General features: G+C 47.2%; 1 protein-coding gene across 2 annotated transcripts in view; it reads left to right on the top strand.

Moving 5' to 3' along the window:
* The window catches only part of Tspan18 (tetraspanin 18), a 144,901-nt gene that overhangs the window by 28,001 nt on the left and 103,706 nt on the right, over window positions 1-13,194 (top strand). For both annotated transcript variants that reach the window (XM_042671094.1, XM_042671095.1), the window contains exon 2: window positions 4,565-4,645. The gene's annotated coding sequence lies outside the window, so the exon portion shown is untranslated. The remainder of the gene's footprint in view (window positions 1-4,564; window positions 4,646-13,194) is intronic.

Genomic DNA, 13,194 nt, shown 5'->3' with positions numbered 1-13,194 from the left:
CCATTAATCATCCATCCATATTTCATCCATCCATTCATCTATCCACCCATCATCCATAATTATCTATCCATCATCCATCATCATTCATCAATCCATTCATCCATCCACCCATCATCCATCTATCATTCAGCATCACCCATTCATTCATCCAGCCATTCATCCATTCATCAATGCCAAGGAACACAGTGGAAGAGAAGACACAGTGCTTAGAGTGGGGAGGACAAGTTGGAGGGTACAGAGGCAGCAGGCTGGCAGAGTATTGGGGATCTCTGTGCAAAGCAGACAAATAGTAATGGAGCTGATGCCAGGTAGGCTGGGCAGGAAGTATGCTATAGCCAGGAAGGACTTGGGAGAATAGCCTGGAAGAGAAATAGTAGCTGGGAAAATACAGAAGGGTTTTAGACGTGGGTGTTGGTTTCCCATGTATGCCTATGATATATGTGTACACTATTCTGTATGTGTGCTGTTTTGTGTGTGTGTGTATGTATGTATCCTGGGGCTTGAACTCAGGGCCTAGGCACCGTCTCTGAGCTTTTTTTGCTCAAGGCGAGTGCTCTACCACTTGAGCCACAGTTCTTTCAGCTTTTTTGGTGGTTAATTGGAGATATGAGTCACACAGATTTTCCTGCCTGGGCTGGCTTCCAATTGCAGTGTTCAGATCTCTGCCTCATGAGTAGCTGGGATTGCAGATACGAGCCACTGGTACCTAGCTGTATTTTAAGTAAAAAGTTAAAAATGGAGTTGGAGACTTTGGAGTCAACATTGAAGTGTCTCATCTAGGCTTCAGCCAGGACATTCAGTGACTATTAGCATTTTTCTTTTAAATTGAACCCAGTCTTCAGTTTAGAAGAAACAAGAGAAAGAGAAGGATTGAACTTTTGGGCCAGACCTTATACAATGGGCAAACTTGGCCAGTTCTTCATATCTATAATCATTCATTTATTCACTCAGTGGTACTGGGATTGAACTTAAGGGTTCACATTTGCTAGGTAGGTACTCTACTACTTGAATCATACCTTACCCTGTTTTTTGCTTTTAGTTTGTCTTTAGACATGGTCTTGTCTTTTTGTATAGGCTGGGCTTGGACTTTGATCTCCATGTGCTCCGCCATCTGCCTCCCAAGTAGTTGGGATTACAGACATGAGCCACAACCACTAGCTTCACCACCCATTTATTAAATGCTTAGTGTATCCTGTGGATTTTTAAGGGACCATTTTATTTATTTACATTTTAATATCTTAGAAACCTGTCTTGCAGTATCTACAGACTTGTGTCATCATTAATTAACTTAATTGGCAGCATTAGGTATACTAAAAATTATAGCGATTGTAATCTACAGAGACTCATATTTAAGAGTTCCCTTCCTGAGTGCCAGGCCTCTGCTACCTCTGTTTCTCAGTGTGCATGTTTCTCAGTGAATTTCCCATCAGCCGCTGCGTTACTAGTAGGTTTGCTTGCTTAAGTTGGCTTGTGGAGCCATAAAAGCTGGATTAAGCAGTTTCAGCCCATACCACTCCCAATCCTTCAGAAGGGTTGGGGGTCAGGGGTAGGCACTGAGGTAGGAAGCTGTGACAGTCTGGCTCTTGTCTTTCCTTCCCAAAGCCAAAGATGACCACCTTCCATGGCCTGGCCACCATCTTCCTGCACTGTATCCTGGGATTCTTCTGTGCCTCAGAGGAGCTGGGGTGGGGGTCCCAGGAAGAGGAAGACATTTGCAGCACAGATTTCCCTCTCTTCATGCACATTGGCTTACATGGGAATTGGGATTAGTGCTGGAGTTTGCCTCTCTGGCAGACTTGGTAATAAGCTAATCTCCTTTCCAGCACTCACTCACAGAGATAGCTTAAGGCCCAGGAGCACCAGACCTGGAAAGTCATTTTGTTGGTGACCGGTCCTTGTCCATACCTGCCTTGAAGCCCACTGCTCCTTCCCAGCATGGCTGAGCCCTTTAATTTTGTTAATGTGTGACATTCACCCAGGCTGCACTGCTGACAGACGTGCTTGACATGAATACATGTTCCATGTGGTCCCTGGAGCTCATAAAAGCTCATTATCAGTAAATGCAGTGCGTGGCTCAGGGAGACCCGAGTTCCTCAGAGGTGCCCTGGGCGGTGGACAGTAGACTTCAATGGGCCTTGCTCTGTGTCAGCCAAATAACATATTCCTCCCCTGCCCCCCACCCCTTTGTCTGGGGTTTGGGTGTTGTAGGCCACTAGGAGGTGATCAGAAAAGCCTTTCTGTAGTCAGAACCCTGGGTTCAAATTTACAATAAAGACAAAAGGCTTTTGTCTGCCCTGTACTTTATTGTGCATGCATTCAAATAGAGACTGCAAGGAAACTTGAGTCTTGAGGGTATCAGAATCAAGAAAGGGCAGAAAGCCCTTTATTCAAGAGTGAAGCCTGGGAAGGGCGCCCAAGTCTCCTTCACCCCCGCCCCTTACAACTAAGATTCTTTAAATATTAGGCAGGAAGAGTAAAGTCTGGGGGGAGCAGATGGAAGTGGGGTGAGGTGGAGGCAGGGTGGGTAAGCAATGTTATTTTGACTGAGGAGTTTCAAGGTCTCAGTGGCCTCTATGTTCATCGGGGCGTCAGCATTAGATGTAGCATTGGTCTCAGGCTCTCTTCCAAGACTTCTGGTGCATGTCTTCAGGGGTAAGGGGAGGGGAGATGATACAGCAGGGTCAGCAGCAAGGACAGTTCTAAAGTATGTCTGTCAGGGGGACGGTGGGTATTTTCAGTTTGAGTCATTTTTCATCAGAGACTGTGCCAGTGTGGTCTGGAGCTCATGGCCACAAAGCTGCTATAGTCCCACTAGCCCTGGTAGGGAAATAAACATAGGTCCCATGGTTTCCCTTATTTGCAATAACTAGTATATGTCTAGGTCAAGCAGAAAAGGTCCTAGAAAAGGTCAAAAACTATGTATATTGACCATAATAAGATGATGTTAAGCGAAATGAACCCCAAGACAGGGACACAAGTGTTTTTTTTCTTTCTTGCTATTGTTTTTAACGTACTTATAATGTACTATGTGATTTTTATTTTTTTGTTTCTTTGGTACGTTCCTCCCCGAAGGTATAACCCCTGTTTTCACTGTATTTGATTCCAGTGCCCTGTATCTTGTATATACACTTTTCTAATTGGGGAAGGGGAAGGGAAAAAACAAAATGCTTAAATAGGGATACAGGTTGACCCATTGTAACAAAGAGATGACACTATGTTGAGAATGAACTTTACAATTTTGGCAGGGGGAGGGGGAGGGAAGGGAAGGGATGTGTTACCCTGAGATACTATGCGGCTGTCAAAAAGGCTCAGGAAGCTGAAGGGGTGCTCATGCTCAGAGGAGATGTGATGGCACAGACTGGTATGTCTAATGGGATGCTGGGTTCCTTGCTGCACGTGTACCACATGTGTACATAGATATGACTAGAAACACAGATCTGCATGGATTATTCATGTTGGTTCTTTCCTCTACCCCTGGGGTCCCAAGTCTGTTTTCCCCTTCCTCTCTCCTTCTTCCCTTCCTCATTTCCTACCCAATCACTGCAAAGAGATGCCTGTCTCTTAGTCACCTGCCACATCAGACAGCAGCTTCAAATGGTGGCTTGCTTGTTTTCCCCCCAGTTGTAGGACTTGAACTCAGGGATTTGCCCTCTCCCTTAGCTTTCTCTATCAAGGCTGATCCTCTACCACTTGAGCTATACCTCCACTTCCAGCTTTTTGGTGGTTCACTGGAGAAAAGAGTCTCACAGACTTTCCTGCTGAAGATGGCTTTGAACTCACACCCTCAGATCTCAGCCTCCTGAGTAGCTAGGATTATAGGCGTGAACCTCTGGCACCTGGTTTGCATTTGTTTTTGCACATCTCTTTCTAATTCATCTACTTTCTCATCATTGGTTCCTGCATTTGCTCAACAACTGTTTTCTGTATGTGCCCAACAGGGTCCTTGCACGTAGTATGTGCACAGAGAGAGGTACAAAATCATTTATCTGTGCTGTGACAATCCAGAACCTGAGACTAGCCTAGGTGTTGGCTGGTAGGTATGGTGTCTGGACACAGTGAACTTGACCCTTCTCTCCTGTGGCCTGACAGAGGAGATGGGCCAGAGGGCCTGGACTTGTAGCCACAGCCTGGGGCTGAGCTGCTTCTCCCACCTAAGTCCTCTTCTATTACTTATCTTTTCCTGCACAAGTCTGAGAATTACTGGTCTGCTCAAAGAGCTTGTATTCACTAGGTGATGATTAATTCTCTTTCCTGTTTTCACAATTGCTCCGAAAGCCTTTTTTTTTTTTTTTTCCAGCCTGAGGAAACCTAAGTTCTGCACTAAGTTGCTAATATTTTAGCTTGAAGCAAAATCCTGCACTGCGCAGGTTCCCATTTTCAGTGGTCGGTGTAATTGCGTGGACACTGGGCTGACTGTGGGCTGGGAAAATGCCCCCAGTCCACAGGCCCTGGGGACACTGTCAGATGGGAGAGGGGAAACTCAGGGGTAGGGACCACATCCAAGCAGATGTGGCCTCAGAAGCCACATCCCCACAAACCTTTGCCATCTCTTTTCTATTTCTAGAGTTTGTCCTGAAGCCACTAGCTCAAGACCTCAGAGGACCCGCAGCACCGTGAACCAAAAAGGACAGAGGCCAGCTGAAAGGTATGGTTAGCAGCATAGAGGGGCGTCTTAGTGTAGAGGATCCAAGTTCTCTCCTGTCCAGGCCCTCTGAGCCCTACCTTCTGAGGGAGAGACCCTTCAGGTTTATCCCATGAGGTCCTGTAAACTGCCCTCTGAGCATAGCTCTCCGCTCACCTCTGTTTTATAGAAGAAAAGTCTGGGCCTCAGAAAAGGTCAAGAGTAATATAACTGGGATTTGAAGCCCGAACCACCCCCTACAGTTCTTGTGTCTTTTGGTAATAATTGTTCAAAAATATCTTGGAAAAAAAAGCTGAAGGCTAAACTCGATAGATCAGTTACACTGTCTATCTGAAAGTATTTCCTAAGAAAAATGGTTTGTTTCTTCTTTATCCTGTGCCTTCCCCTATTGGGTTTTTCATAAAAATCCTTTTGGGACTTGGTTTTGTCATCTCAAAAAATAGGAATGTTCCAGAAGGCCAACGCAGGAGGATCATGAGTGTAAGGTTGGTCTGAGCTACATAGTGAAACTGAGTGTCAAAATGAAAAGAAAATAAGTGTGTGTGTGTGTGGGGGGGGGGTGTCTTGGAAAAGAGATACAGATGATTCTAGAATTCCTCACATGGTTCCTAGCACTCCTCCTCCAACCCCCCCCCATGCCCTTCACCCAGGGCCGCTGTCAGAGTGAATGGCAACATGCATCCTGTGGAGTTGCCAGCAATGCCCCCGTGGCATTTCCCATTTGTGTGCCTCTGGCCATGTTTTTAGTCACCAGTTCTTCAGCCTGTCCCTTTTGGAAAGAAGCTCTGGTAGTCTGAGGTTATTTTTGGCTGCAGTTCAAAGCAACACTGGGCTGAGACTGCAGTGGGCAGTGGCTGGCGTGGCTGCCAGACATCGGCAGCGCCCACGTCGCGTGGCCCCTTTCTCTGCCAGCTGTCCGGCAGGAACTTAGAAACCTAGCAGCAGTGGCTGGTCCCCATAGGAAGTGGATGCCTTTTCACAGAGCCTGGCTCCCACCTGGCCTCCTGAGTAGGGACAGACTAAAGCAGAAGGGGAGAGCGCAGCCGCCCGGCCTCCCCACTGCTGTGTTCCTGGAAAGTTTCTAAGGACACCAGGAAAGCAGAAAGCAGCTGTGGGTGCTGTTCTCAGCCACCTACAGGAGGGACCCTGCAGCCTGACAGCCGTTCCTTCTTGTCCTCTTGGAAACACATAAATGTTAGCTCTGGGGGTACTGGAACCCCAGCTCTGCCCTGGAGCAGCCATTTTTCTCAGGGTGAGCAATTTCATTCTAGCAGAGGTTTTTTTTTTTCCTTTTGTCTGGTCATGGGGCTTGAACTCAAAGCCTGGACATTATCCCTGAGCTATTCTGCTCAAGACCGGCACTCTGCCACTTTGAGACCCAGCACCACTTCCAGTTGTCTGGTGGTTAATTGGACACAGGAGCCTCATAGACTTTCCTGCCCAGACTGGCTTCAAACCATGATCCTCAGATCTCAGCCTCCTGAGTAGCTAGGATTACAGATGTGAGCCACCAGCGCCCGGCACACTCCAGTAGTTTTGTCGTCTACAAGATGAACAAATTGCTTCCGTCTCACTGGGCCTAGTGTGACACATACTCCCTGTGTGGTCCCAACTCAGTTGTCTCTGCCACCCTGTGATTGTGACACTATTGTCAGATGACTGGGAGTGTGAGTGGCTGCTTTGAATCATGGCAGCCTCTTTGGAGGAGTGTGACCTCCTAGAATGACCTTCCTGAAGAGGCTAGGCTCTGCAGACATGAAAAGTAGGTGTTTGTAATGAAACAGCAAGGTTGCCCTGGAGACACATATCTCTTCCTGTGCATGGTCTAAAAATGGCTGACAGAGGGGCCTGGCTTGTGTCAGCTCCCTGTTCTGACATCCTGTGGGGCTCAGGGCCATCTCAGTCTGAGCAGTCTTTCCTGGCTGACAGTTTATCTCCACCACCTTTGCTGGGCCTATTCAGCAGATCCAATCCACACCCAGAGGTGGGCCTGTTAAGTTGAGTAGGGGGACCAGCACCTGGCAATCAGAGATGGTGGATATGGCTCTGGGCTTCATGTCAAAGAAGCAATGAGTAGCGAGTCCCAGCCCAGGTGCACTCTGGCACTCCTCTGCACCTCAAGCGACACCTCTGTGTCCACATTGGCATCCCTGGATTACTTAGTGTCCCCCACATTGCTCATGGTGTAACTCGTCTGGAATTCTTCACTTAGCCTTGTATGAGCAGAAGAGCTGAGGCAGAAAGAGACATGTGAAGCTAGGTGTGGTGGCGCATGCCTGAAAGGAAGGAAGGGAAAGAGCGCGAGAGCGTGCGAGAGAGGGCGCACCAGTGCATGAAAGCACATGCTCTGCATTTCTATCTCACCAGATAGCCTCTGTAGAGGGAAGGGTGAGAGAAGTCATTTCTGTCTCACAGTGCCTTGAGCTCTGAGCAGAAGGCCGTGACAAGAGGGGATCGGTAATGGAGGTCCAGCTGATACAGCAGAGCCCAATCCTCACCTCCAATTTATCCATTTTATTGGTCTTGTTTATGTTTTTTTGGTGCCCTAAGAATTTGTTGTTGAATCCAAGGTCTTGGTGATTTGCTTGTATGTATTCTTCTAGAAGTTTGTAGTTTTGGCCCTTATATTTAGGTCATTGATCCCTTTTGAGGTAATCGTTTGTATATGGTGTGAGGTAGGGATCCAACCTCGTTTTATTTTTCAGTCCACAGTCTCTAAAATGAGAGCTCTAGCTGTGTTCTGATACTCATCAAGGATGGGATGTCAACTCTCTCGGCAAACCAGGGCCTTCTGTCCATGCAGTCAGAGAGTGTTGAGTTGTAGTGATCCCTCATCCCAGAATTAAGCTGTGGTAAACATCTGTGGTTGGTCAGGTTTTGTTTGTTTGTTTTTTTTTTTTAATATGGACCTAACTGTTCTTATCTGGATAAAGAGCAAGAAGCAGATGGTAAGAATATGTTTAGTTGTGTGAGAAACTGTCAAAGAGGTTGTATCATTTTCCATGCCCATCAGCAATGTGTGTGTGTAGGGGGGAGGGAGAAAAAGGGGGAGAGAGGAAGAGAGAGAGGGGGAGGGAGAGAGTGTTCTTGTACCCTTTCCTCGCCTGAATTTGGTGATGACAATGTTTTGAATTCTGACCATTCTGTTAAGTGAACAGTGATACTTTATTTGCATTTAAATTCCCTAATGACATGGTGTTGAGCATCTTTTTGTGGACTTAATTGACATCTGTAGATCTTCTTTGGTGAAGTGAATATTCAGGACTTTTGCGTGTGTGTGTGTGTGTGTGTGTGTGTGTGTGTGTGTGTATGTGTGTGTGAATGTGTGTGTGTGTGAATGTGTGTGTATACATGTGTACCTGTATGCTCTGGAGCTTGAACTCAGGGCCTGGACACTGTCCCTGAGCATTTGTGTTCAAGGCTAGCACTTGATCCACAGCTCTACTTCTGCCTCTTTGGGGGTGGTTAATTGGAGATAAGAGTCTCATGGACTTTCCTGCCCTGCTGGCTTCAGACTATAATCCTTAGATCTCAGCCTCCCCAGTTGCTAGGATTATAGGCATGAGCCACCAGCTCCCTGTTTGCCAACAATTTAAAAAATTTCAAATTTTATTGCTTCCTGAAGTATGTAAGAAAGCAATTTTTGCCAGATGATCGTAGTTGAAGCCAGCCCAGCCAGGAAAGTTAGTGAGACTCTTATCTCCAATTACCCAATAAAAAGTCAGACTGGAGGTATGGCTCATGTAGTAGAGCAAAAGCTGTGGGTGAAAAAGCCATGTGAGATGGGGTTGGAGCTGTGGCTTAGTGACAGAGTACTTGTCTAGCAGGTGTGAGGTTTTGAGTTCAAGCCCTAGCACTGGCACATGCACACACACACACACACACACACACACACACACAAGGAAGGAAGGAAGGAAGGAAGGAAGGAAGGAAGGAAGGAAGGAAGGAATTGGCATGACAAGCCATACTTAGGTGTATCAGTCAAGAGTCTCAGAGAAACAGAGCCAAGAACCAATGGTGTGTGTGTGTGTGTGTGTGTGTGTGTGTGTGTGTGTGTGTGTGTGTGTGTGTGTGTGTGTGTGTGTGTGTGTGTGTGTGTGTGTAAGTAAGTGACTCTTGTGCTGAGAAGTCTCAAGTCCTGCAGCTGGCATGCTGGAGACCCTGGAGAGCCAATGGCACAGCCTCCACTCTGAGGACAGGAGAGAGCCAGTGTCTCATCTCATGAAATCAGGCTGGTGACTAGGTCACCCAGTGTTGTGGTCCAATTTGTACTGCTACAACAAGATACTGAGGATTGGACAATTGAAAGACAGCAGAATTCCTCCTCCCCCCAGTCTAGATGCTGGTAAGTTCAAGATTTCGATGCCAGATTTAGGTTTGGTATCTGGTAATAAGAGCTTCATTACCTGGAGGGAGGACCCCTGGCTTCTCAGGTGGCAGGACCCAGAAGGACCAGGGACAGAGACTACTAGGAGCTTCTTTAAAGAGGGCCTTCATCCTATTGCCCAGACAGGATCACTCATAGCCTGTCATCTCTTCAAGGACCCACCTCCTGATACTGTCCCATGGCTGTTATATTTCAGCTCTTAGGATCTTGAGGGGGCACACTCAAACCAGAGCACTTAGGTTTTGCCTTCAGTTCAGTTCCTTCATGGGTTGGGTGAGGTTGTCCACACTGGGGAAAGCTGTCTGCTTTCCTCAGTCTACCCATTTTCACATTGATCTCATCTAGAACCATCGTCATGAACCATGCAGAAGGTTATCTGACCCAATGCTGGGCACCCCATAGCCCAGTCAAGTGGACATCAAAAATTAACTATCACTCTAAATTTCACATGAAATGAAAGGTAATTTTTAGTATCTCCCTCTGTACACCAAGGTTATTCTCAACAGTGGTGATACAATAAAATCCCATACAGTAACAGTCAAAACAGAAATAGACAGTGAAGCTTTTGCTGAACTTTCCATCTACAGTCATGGCAATAAAGAAATAAGCATTCCAACACACACACACACACACACACACACACGGAAGATGGCAGTATTCCAGTTTCTGTCCTTGTCTCTCCACTCACTTTGTTGTCATTTATTTTAACTCTATTCTTTCAAGGGGTGTCTAGAAGTGGGAGGAGCTGCGTTTGGAGAGAATTCCAGTGACTCCGGATGCTTTCGCTAAATGAGCGTGTATCCTCACATCCACAGGTGCCAGGACTGTTGGAATTTGTGGGTTCTCCCAGCTCCCCACCCTGCAAATGCAATTCTTTTTAACAGCTCTGTAGCACAGCCTGATTGTTGTTATATACATACAAGCTATCAAAACCTGCCCAAACTCGTCAAGGATGGCCACAATTGCTTACGATGGAGGCAAAGACATCTTTTTTTTTCAAAGAAGCATTTAGATGGTTTAGGTTTACTTTAAAATTCCTTACCAACAAGTCATCCCTTAGTTGCTGGTTTCTGCCTTGTCCTTGGCCAGCTAATAGGAAGAGTGTCCAGGAGGTCTAAATGCTAGAGGATGGGGGATGGAATGAGGTCAGGAGACAGAAGAGACCCCATGTCTGAGTCCTGCCTTATGACTAGTAGTTTCTAGGTGTGGTGGATAGAGTGAGGCAGAGCCTCCCCGCCCCTCCCCATTCCCGGCTTCACAGGGATGGTCTCCTTAGTTGGTGCCCATTTGGCTAATTCCTGAGAGCCACTGGTGTTCTGAGCAGCAGCATCTATGATGTTGATGGCACTAGAAACAGTTTTCTGTGAAGCTGCCCCTCCCCAGGGAGTTGCCCCCCCCCCCCCAGACTTTCTTGCCCTTCTTCCCCTCCCTCCCTTTTTCTCATCCCTTTCCCTTTCAGCTCTGCTTTCTGTGGAAGCAGCTGTTCTAATTAAAAATCTCATAAATACCAGGAGATAAGGATCCAGGGGTTTTGGTTTTTATTTCTGCCAAGACTCCCCAGAGAGCCCTTTCAGTAGGAAAGGGCCCTTTGGAGCTGAGATTTTCTTTCTTTTTTTTTCCCCCCTCCCAGACTTCAAAGACAAAGCTTCTTAAAAACACAACATCTGTTAAACTGAACTTGAACCAGGAGGCAGGCAGGTCCCACTGGAGGGAGGGATGGAGGACGAGGGACAGTTCTGCTTGTTGTCTCGGGGTGGAGGCGGGGAGTAAGCTCCCCAAGCTGGTCCTGTCCAGCCTGCAGTGTCCAGGCTGGCAGTGGCTCTCATCAAAGCAGATGTGGTCCAGAAAGACATCAAGTCAGAGGGTGGACTTTGGGCTGTCTGCTGTCCAAATAGCATCCAGACCCATCTTCCCTAAGCCAGCATGCCCAAACACAGCAAGAGGACCAGGACCGGGACCACAGGGTTAGCCACTCCTGCTGGGAGTGCTCCATGGTCCTTGGAGTTCCTTTGCAGCTGGGAATTTGCCAGACTTCCTTGGTATTGTTACTGACAGAGTCCCCTCCATCTTCCCTCTTTGTCCCTCTCTTCCATCTCTGTGCCCAGTCGTCCCCTGAGCTCCCCCTGGCATAGAAATAAAAGATCTCAAGTCCCCATCTCAAAGCGCTCACAGTGTGGCCCAGCCACTAGGTCACTTTCAAAGGACAGCACTTTGGTGTGTGACTGTGAAAGCAATAAAGCAACAATTTTTAGAGCCTGGAAAATGGTGGCAAAGATCACCCTGGTCTCCTCTCAGAAAGAGAGGCCTCTTCTTGTTCATTATTCAAAGCTAGGCCAGGCAGCAAAGTCCATGAGACTCTTCTTTTCTTTTCTTCTTCTTCTTTTTTTTTTTTGTCGGTTGTTGTGGGGCTTGAACTCTGGGCCTGAGTGCTGTCCCTCAGCTCTTCAGCTCAAGGCGAGCGCTCTACCACTGGAGCTACAGCACCATTTCCGGTTTTCTGGTGGTTTATTGGAGATAGGAGTCTCACGGTCTCTCCTGCCTGGGCTGGCTTTGAACCGCAATCCTCAGATCTCAGCCTCCTGAGTAGCTAGGATTACAGGCGTGAGCCACCAGCGCCAGGCCTTCTTCTCTTTTCTTCTATTTCTTTCCCTCCCTCCTTCCCTCCCTCCCTCCCTCCCTCCCTCCCTTCCTTCCTTCCTTCCTTCTTTCCTTCCTTTCTTCCTTCCTTCCTTGCCAGACCTAGGGCTTGAACTCTGGGCCTGGGCACTGTCCCTGAGCTTCTTTTGCTAAAGTGAGAGTTCTGCCACTTGAGCCACTTCTGGCTTTTTTGAGTAGTTTATTGGAGATAAGAGTCTCATGGAGTTTCCTGCTCGGTCTGTCTTGGAACCGCAATCCTCAGATCTCAGCCTCCTGAGTAGCTAGGATTACATGCATGAGCCACCAGCACCCAGCCCATGAGACTCTTATCTCTTGTTAACCAGAGAAAACTGGAAGTGGAACTGTGGCTCAAAGTGGTAGATTGCTAGCCTTGAGCAAAAGACCTCAGGGACAGAGCCTAGGCCCAGAGTACAAGCCCATGGCTGACAAAAATAAATAAATAAAATAAAAACAAAAACCAAACTCAAAACAAAAAGTAAAACAACAACAAAAACTGCTCCCCTCATGGCCACAGAGCAAAAGGGAGAAAGAAGAAAAGGGGGGGGGGGAGCTCCTCTTCATGGCCACGCCCACAATGACCTGAAAACCTCCCACCAGGCCTCACTTCTTAAAGTACTACAGTCTCTACCACTGTCTCCATACAGTGCCAAGCCAGGGGCCAAGCCCTTAACACATGGGTCATTCAGGGGCAGTCCAGATCTTGTAGTTGATGCTTTTTTATTCAGTGTTGGAGAAAACCCTGTGGCTTATAGGTTTTTCTGTCTTATTTCCTAGGGCGCTCTCTTCCTAACTTGGACCTTCATGTCTTTCCACCATACCTCCTCTGGTAACTCTGATTTCTGCTTTGTGTCTTAGCACATTTGGATGGCACTGAGTCCCTGCAGGACTTCTCTGGAAACATCCCGCCCAGCCAGGCCCTACCTCTCTAGGCAGTCTCCTTCTGGTAGCCTAGGGTGGCTGCAGATGTTTGCTTTGCCGTGCAGCAGGGAGGTGTGATTTAGCACTTCCTCTAGGGTCCACAGAGCGGCTTCCTGCTGCACCCCAGTGTCTTAGGCATAGATGACAGCAAGAAGGGAGCTCTTCTTGTCATGGTGGAGGAAGCCTGGTTAAGGATGTGCACATATCCAGAGCTATAAACCCATGGGGGCCCGTGACATTTTTTTTTTCTCCATTAGTGAATTTATTTTTTATGCTCAGGCATCTTTGGGTGATAAAAATATAAGGTTAAATGGCAGACAGTTAAAAAAAAAAAAAGAAGAGAAAAGTAAAAAGCAGTTGGAGACTAGGAAGATGGGTGCTGCATTGTGGTTAAATGGATTTTCTGTTTAACTGAGGGTTAAGTAGAAAACTCGTTTTGATTCAACCTCTGTTGTTGCCAATCTTTCTAAAATGTATTAGCCTGCTCCCTGGTTTTCCTAAGTGCACCATAATGACCATAATTGAATCTCAGTGCTGGCGGATGATTCTGCTGTAAATGTCATTCTTTACCTCGCAGGCTGGGGCTTTG

Source organism: Dipodomys spectabilis, unplaced genomic scaffold, assembly GCF_019054845.1.
Source record: "Dipodomys spectabilis isolate Male_0828 unplaced genomic scaffold, ASM1905484v1 ptg000599l, whole genome shotgun sequence".
NCBI lineage: Eukaryota > Metazoa > Chordata > Mammalia > Rodentia > Heteromyidae > Dipodomys > Dipodomys spectabilis.
The sequence above is the reverse complement of the archived record's forward strand: the minus strand, read 5'-3'. Positions and strand labels throughout refer to the sequence as shown.